The sequence below is a fragment of the Saccopteryx bilineata genome, chromosome 10, assembly GCF_036850765.1.
Source record: "Saccopteryx bilineata isolate mSacBil1 chromosome 10, mSacBil1_pri_phased_curated, whole genome shotgun sequence".
NCBI lineage: Eukaryota > Metazoa > Chordata > Mammalia > Chiroptera > Emballonuridae > Saccopteryx > Saccopteryx bilineata.
In genome coordinates, this window is record NC_089499.1 from 25,487,191 (window position 1) to 25,492,772 (window position 5,582).

Here is a 5,582-nt window from a genome sequence, read left to right on the forward strand (position 1 = left end):
GGCCAGGGCACACAGGAGAAGCACCCATCTGCTTCTCCACCCCTCCCCCTCTCCTTCCTCTCTGTCTCTCTCTTGCCCTCCCGCAGCGGGCTCCATTGGAGCAAAGATGGCCCGGGCGCTGGGGATGGCTCCTTGGCCTCTGCCCCAGGCGCTAGAGTGGCTCTGGTCGCAACAGAGCGACACCCCGGAGGGGCAGAGCATCACCCCCTGGTGGGCAGAGGGTCGTCGCCCCTGGTGGGCATGCTGGGTGGATCCCGGTGGGGCACATGCGGGAGTCTGTCTGACTGTCTCTCCACGTTTCCAGCTTCAGAAAAATACAAAAAAAAAAAACAAAACAAGAAAAGAACCTTTGTCTCTAAGGTTAATGAAAGGCAAAGAGCCATCAAACAGAATGACTCCATTTATACAATCTTTCATTTCCAAATGCCTAGAATCAGGGGCCCCAAACTTTTTACACAGGAGGCCAGTTCACTGTCTCTCAGACCATTGGAGAGTCGCCACACACAGTACTCCAGGATCCTCTCACTGACCACCAATGAAAGAGGTGCCCCTTCCGGAAGTGCGGCGGGGCCGGATAAATGGCCTCAGGGGGCTGCATGCAGCCCATGGGCCATAGTTTGGGGACCCCTGGCAGATAGATGATAGGTAATAGACAGACAGACAAACAAGAGCTGTTAGAGTCATAGGAAAAGATAAAGGTATACATGCAGTGTACAGCCAGTAACTATAAGCCTGACTGCAAAGTCAGGCTCTGTGGGATCTGATTTGCTACTTGGAAGTTGCATGATTTGCGTCAAGTACTTAAAGTTCTCTTCAATCCAGTTTCCTTATCAGAAAAAAAAAAAAAAGTGGAAATAATAATAGTGCGGAGCTCATACAAGTGGTAAAGGAGCAACTGAGACAATTCATATAAAGTGCACAGCACAAGCCCAGAACATAGGCGGCGGCAGCAGCATTTTATAGCACCTAGTTGAAGGCTGCAGGGAAATAGAGAAAAGTATGTTCAACTAGGGATCAGTTCCTGTTTAACTAGATTTGTGACCTTGAATAGGTCACTCGATTTCCTCAGGTAAAATGAGGGGATAGGGTATAAATAAATGAGTGCTTCTTAAACATTAATGCGTGTACAATCACCCGAGGATCTCATTCAAATGCTGACTTTGATTCAGCAGGTCCGGGGGTAGGGGTAAGAGGTTTAAGGTTCTGAACTTCTAGCAAGCTTTGAGAATGAGGCTGAGGCTGATGCTGCTGGCCTAATTACCACACTTTGAGCAGCAAAGATCTAGATAGTAAACAGCAAGAGCCTCTTTCAGCTTCAATACTATAGATTATAATTATGCTAGTGGCCCATTTGTGCACATAAAGAAGGGATGAAGGATTCAGGCTCAGCTGAGAGGAAAAGCAGCCTCAAGTGATCCCGGGAATTATATGTCTAGAGCACCAATGGTTGGAAGCAAAGGCCAGAACATAGGTAAGGGAGCAGAAGATGGTTGGTTGTTGAGAAGGAGGCTTGAGGGAATTTAAACTGGGAGATTTCTTTGTTCTTGATTCTGGAAGGAAGCATGGCATGATAGTGAAGCGTGAGGGTTTTGTTTGGCGTGTGAGTGTGTGTGTGTGTGTGTGCGCGCGCGCGCGTATTGTTATCAACTAGACATGGACCAATCTCCTAGCTCTACAATTTAATGGCTGACTGTGGGCAAACTGATGAATGTTTCTTGACTTCATTCTCTCTTCTATAAAATGAGAATACCAGTATTTTGTTCGGCTCCTGTGAGTGGAAGATAGATGAGCTAGTGCCTAAAGTACATAGCATAAAACTTAAGTGAGTAGTAAGGGTTCACAAAAGCTTATTCACTACGGTGACCATCAGCATTGCCATGACCACTACCATTAACTTAGGAACACTGGAAGGCTGAGCGTTACAATCTCAATTCTATTTTAGTGTCTACAGCAGTGTTTTTCAAACTTCAGTGTGCCAGGAATCGGCTGAAGGGCTTGTTACAATACAGATTACTGGATCCTGCTCCCCCCCCCCCCAACTGCCCAGTAACTCATTCAATAAAGAGGTCTTGGGTGGGGCATAAGATTCTACATTTCTAATGAATCTGGAGACCATACTTGGAAAACCACGAATCTACTAAGTTAATTCTTATAACTGGGCATTATTAGGGGATGAGACACCCCTGGCTACTGAATGTTCCATATAAGTGAATCCAATCTCAGATGGGACACTTTCTTATTTCAATCCATTCTGATAAAAATTTTTCTAAAATGTGTCATTTTTACTCTTGTCTCTGTGAGCAAATGCTCTTAAATACTTAAATTTTCTTTTGGACTGAAATCAGCAAGTAGTTTATTTTGATTCTAGAAAAGAAGTCTGGCCTTTGCTATGTGAACTTAAAGTCAAACTCCATATTCTAGAATGTATTTCTAAAGGAACAGTCATAGATCATAAAAAGAGAGAGTGGCAGAACTGAGGAGTCAACATGCTTTCTCTGAGAATAAGTATCTCAGACTAACTTTATTTTTTTATTGTTATGACAGCTAGATTGACACATTAGAAAAATGATGCGGGCGTTCATATTGGACTAGCCAGGAAGATGAGGCAATAGAAACGTATGTTGAGTTGGGGGAGTGTCATCCAGGGTAGATGTTTCATATAGTGTGTCAGTAGATTCCATTCTCAGCCTTGTCTTACTCTTTCTCAATTTGGATGTAAATAAAGGTGACAAACTGAGCCAAAATATAACACGTTACCGTTCCTCATGGGCATTAAAACATGCAAGAAGACCATTTGATGGGAATAATAGAGAAAAAGTTTGGAAGCTTGGAAGGGAAGCCGGGGTAGACTTCGAGCCCCTCACACCCCAATCCAGAAGGTGATTCTCTGACAGGTATGATCACATCTGATGGTATTGTGGCATATAGCCAACACAGGTAGGCAACTGCCTTAGAATTTGTGGTCTCTGTTGCCAGGATGACAGCAAACTAATTCTAATTTCCAACACACTTCTTGCTGCCCACCCAACTTTATCTTCTCTCTTCAACCTGTTCTTAGATTGCTCTTTCAACTCTGCAAAGATATGTGAAACCAGATAACCAAACTTCGTAAGAAATACAAATGCAACAGGAGTAAGCAAACCAGAACAAGCCACCATCTGTGAGGTTAGGCTTTAGGGTCCCAGAGAGTGTTTTCTCTTCGATGTATGTTCCGGAGAAATGAAATTATCTGACCTTTGCCCTCCAGAGCTGCCGCGTATTACTATAATAAGAATGAAGCATCTATTTAGTTATCATTCATGTTTCAGAGCAAATTATGTTCCTTTTATCAAAAAGTGACTTACAAAAAGATTGCTACAAATGAATAGAAGGTGAAATAGCATAATGCTATATATTCTGCTTGAATATATTTGTCGTTCAACTTAATTGGGTTACAAGCTCAATGTTAAGCAAACTGGATACATATATGTATACATACCCTATAATCACTCATTTCTCATTCTTTATTGCCAAGGGGATAACTCCTAATGACAGATGGGGAATTTTTTTTTGTTTACTATATCAATAAAAATACCAGGTTTAACATGCACAAAGCCAAGAAAATCAGCGATGTCAGATACTGAATTTATATAGCACTGTTCTTTGAACAGCCAGCAGGAATAAACTGCTGAATTTCGATACCATGCAGGGCAAGAAAAAAAAATGTTTTATATAGAAAGGAGTTCAGAGGAAACTTAAATAATTCTCATTTTACTTCACTACTTTGTTCGACGTCTTTTTTCCCTGGATGGCACCATATTAGTGAGGTGTTCGGCAGATAAAATATATTATGCTCACTTTGTTAAAGATAGCGCTGCCCACATGGAGGCCCGTTGCCCAGATGATAATATTAGTTGCCCTTCTTGCCTGGGATAGGTGTGATTACATTAATGTGTGGTGGGGTGGGCTTTCGTGCCAAAAGGTTTTAAAAGGAAGAGAGATTACGTTGTTCCAGGGAAGGGTGATTACATTCTAGGAGAAGCCCATGCTAGAGGAGATCAGAGAAAGGCCACATGGAGGAGAGCGGAAGCAGCCAAGATGGCAGAGTGCTGAAGGAGAAGCCAGTTTGTGCAGAGTTTGTGCAGAGAGAGGGAGATGGGGAACAGAGGTGAATGAGACTGATGAGGTACAAACCTTTGCTTCTAGGAAACTCAGATGAGTCAGTGGCTTTGGGAGCCCTAAATGAAAAGGGAGTGTTCTCCCACTGTATGTATTTCTTGCCCACTGGGTGCAAGCTAGGATTAAAGCTAATGGCCTACCAGTTCTTGGCTCTGTTGTTTCATTACTGTCTGTCCAAGTCAAATGCAAACCTGCATGGGCAAGGCATCTATGATGGTGGCCTTGGCTATTGGTTTTACATTTGGTGTAGTTGGCAGGATTCAATACAGCTCGGCATGGAGCCACCACTACCTTCGAGCAGTGGACTGGCTGCTGTTATGGTTCCCCATGGCTGTCCTTTTGGGGGCTGTAGGCTGGCTGACTTTTACAGCCATGCATGAGGAAACCAAGAGCTCTGTGGAAGAGGCTGCCCAGGACCTGCAAACCGAGCAGTGGAAGGAGCTGGAGCAAACGTGGGAGAAAGAGATGCCAACCCTGGAGCTGGAGCAATCCCCAGAGGAGGCCGACCAGGTTCGTGAGATTCGCGTGGAAATGGAGCAGCCACTGGAGAAGGAATCACAGGTTCATGAGTTGCAGATTGCCCTGGATGTTGTGGAGAGCCAGCAGTGGCAGGAGGCCGGGGGCTCAAGACCAGCAGCAGGAGCTGATGTTTTCAGTTCCTCTTTGGAGGATGAGGAGAATTGGTCTGGAGTTGTGATCCTCACTCTCCAGAATGTGAGAGCCCAGCAGCAAGGAGTAGCTACTACGCCCCTGGTAGGTCTGTGATTTGGGGACATAGGGGTAGATTCCATCATGCTCTCCAGAGCAGAGATGGAAATGCTGACTGCCATTGCCACGTGCTCCTCTTTGGGACAGTGTAAGACCTGCCAGGACAGCAGGGATGAGGGGGATGGCTGACACCCCATGTGCGTGGACTGATTCCTGGACTATGACTGGAGTGGGCACTGGCTCCTTTGTTGGATGGACTTATGGATTTTGGACAATGTGAAATACCCTGATGGGGGTGGGGGATGGCTTTGCTGGAAGCATTCCCCTGCCCCGGGAAGCTTTCTCCATGGCTAGAGAGAAGTCCGAAGACGTTTTGCACTTTTGGCAAAGTGCTCAGAGACTGGTAAAATTTACCTTTGTAATTGTTGAAATTGTATGATTTGTCATGTTGTTGTAATTTGTGTAATGTGCCTAATTTCCTTGCACAGGGATGCTTGTGTTGTAGATTGTGGGTAGTAAAGTGAGCATAGGGGTGGATTGTTGGGCAGATAAAATATATTACGCTCACTTTTTTTAAAGATGGCGCTGCCCATGTGGAAGCTCGTCACCCAGGTGATAATATTAGTTGCCCTTCTTGCTTGGGATGGGCGTGATAATATTATTGTGTGTTGAGGGAGCGCTTTCACGCCAAAAAGTTTTAAAAGGAAGAGAGATTA

At 44.6% G+C, this 5,582-nt stretch overlaps 1 non-coding gene across 1 annotated transcript; it reads right to left on the reverse strand.

The window, feature by feature from the left end:
• Positions 1-3,554: 3,554 nt before the first annotated feature.
• LOC136314837 (small nucleolar RNA SNORA8) lies at positions 3,555-3,692 on the reverse strand. Its single transcript, XR_010727414.1, has one exon. It is a non-coding gene; the product is annotated as a small nucleolar RNA SNORA8 (small nucleolar RNA).
• Between the last annotated feature and the right edge of the window lie 1,890 nt (positions 3,693-5,582).